At 40.3% G+C, this 2262-nt stretch overlaps 1 long non-coding RNA gene across 1 annotated transcript in view; it reads right to left on the reverse strand.

The window, feature by feature from the left end:
* The window catches only part of LOC116689575 (uncharacterized), an 18576-nt gene extending 17438 nt beyond the window's left edge, over window positions 1-1138 (reverse strand). The window contains exon 1 of the long non-coding RNA XR_004332042.1: window positions 1128-1138. This is a non-coding gene — a long non-coding RNA (uncharacterized LOC116689575). The remainder of the gene's footprint in view (window positions 1-1127) is intronic.
* Window positions 1139-2262: the final 1124 nt, after the last annotated feature.

The following is a 2262-nucleotide window of genomic DNA, read 5'->3' on the forward strand; positions in this document are numbered from 1 at the left end:
ATGCAATAATAAATACGTGGAATACATCCGAAATATAGTGCTTTACTTTTTGTAGCGTTATGTACAAATAGTTCGTGAAAAGAGTCGCTCATAGCAAATTTGGCAAGCCTCTTCTCTACTCCAGATGCTTTTTAGGAAATTGAGACACAGGCAGGAGGACGGAGGAGAGAGGAGACGAGGAGGCAATCAAATAGAGATGTGAGAAAATCTCGTAGAAGCATCAACTGATCCAGTTAACTGTAGAAACCCAAAACCACTCCTACAATGTTAAAGTTCATGTTATGAGTCTATAAATGGGAGTTAGCCACTGTTACACTTTAAACAGGCAGTGAAAACTATTTATGGAGCAGTCTGTCATTTAAGATAAATACACTGTCAAAAACATTTTAATATCACTCCCATCCAGGCCTCTGCTCTACATTAATGTGGTAGCCTGAGAGGATTGTCTCCTGCTCCTCTTTGTGCAGGGCTGCATTTCTGCGCAATAATACAGCCTTCATGTGCTCAGATCCAGGATGGATCAGAGATCATAGAGAAACGGAGGGAGATGGGTTTCCATGGCAATACTGTTTCTTTTTCTTATCTCCCCAGATTTGACGTCACATCAGACTCCCTGGTAAATCTTTAGCACAAAGGTGTGTATGCGCAGACGAGAGCAGAATGAATCCAAAGATGCATGGCTGCAAAGATCCATATTCAGTGTGAAAGTGGTGTGAATCTTCTATCAACCAAGGCAGCACCTTCTGTTTTTCTCCACACCCGCCCGCTCAAAACGACTGTGTCTTTCATTTGTCTTATCCCCCGTGTTTTACACACCACTGCAATAACAAAAGCATCCCCTTCAAGTCTCTCCTCTGCCATGGAATTCATTCAAACCAAACCGAAAATGAAAATCTATTTTAGGTCTCTATTGTTTAACAAAATTAAACGACTATCAAACCAGACAGGAATCCTTCTGTCAGCTGCTTTGAGAGGATGCTGTTCCTTAAGTGGTGCACTTGGATCAGCTTGTAGAGGTTATGTGGTTGAATGAACTAAACCGGCCCCCTAGTTTAATAATCTAGGTACAATCCTGCCATCTTGTGGTTTACAGTGAAACTTGTAATTGTGGCTAGTTTGTGACAAACAGATGGTTTTCATAAGAAAAACATCACACACACAGCAGAAACCCAAAAGCCTTGTGAATATACAGTAGCTCTTGTGTTTTTAAGTCCAATGAGTAAATACATCAACTCCATAGTTTTGTATGCTTCCCATCTGGCTTTTTGAAGAGCTTACATAACTATATATAATATGGTATTGTCTTACTTTCTACAACATAATGATACATTACCAGATATATTGCAAGTAATAGTTGAAAGCAAAGAGAAAATAATTTTAAAATTGAAATGTTGTGTTCTTAACAATGATGGATGAGCTACGTAAGGTAAGGTCCTGGATGTAATTAATGTGAACAGGTAATTCCTGTAAATATATGTTTGGATATGTGTGCTCACATCAATTTGTATGTGTATTTAAGTATATATGTACAGTATAAATACACTTTTCTTTCTAGTAAAGGTTTCATGTTTGACTGTTTTTTTCCACTGCTACTTTCTGTTATGCTGCAACATCACGGTCTGCCACCCAGGTGTTTCAGCAGCTCAAGAATCAAACTAAAAAGCTAGATCATTAGTAGCAGCATCATCATGAAGATTAACTGTCAATCCTGCAATACAAAGTCCTTCCATTGAGGAATGTGATGTATAATTATAAATAATATGTTGGAAACATTAGCACTGACAGAAGCACGGTTTTGTGCTCTACCTGCATCGACCTTAGGTCCAAACTAAGGCCCCAGCAGGTCCATATGTGTGCGAGCTTCACACCGCAACGGTGTGAATGAAGGTCACGTGTGTGTGTTTGAGTGGCAGGTGTGTTGAAGAGGCTGAGGGTGTCGAGGGCATGGAGCCACATCACAGGGACACAACCTGTCTGCGGTGGGTCCCCTCAGAGGACAAGAGGGTGACAAGAGGCCGAAGGAAAAATGTATCTCAGTAGTATCTCCCTGTGGATGAGAAGCTTTACACCCTGGATCTGATCTTGGTGTTTTGGCTACCTAACGCCAACTTATAGTGTGATATTGTTAGTTTTTTCGATAATTTTCACAGCAGACATTTTGACATGTCATCGTAGAAAAATCCCAAGTTGAAATTAGACCTTCCTTAACGTTTGGTGACTCAGTAAGTAGTGATGGCCAAATGAAGCTTCGTGAACCAGTGT

Source organism: Etheostoma spectabile, chromosome 5, assembly GCF_008692095.1.
Source record: "Etheostoma spectabile isolate EspeVRDwgs_2016 chromosome 5, UIUC_Espe_1.0, whole genome shotgun sequence".
NCBI lineage: Eukaryota > Metazoa > Chordata > Actinopteri > Perciformes > Percidae > Etheostoma > Etheostoma spectabile.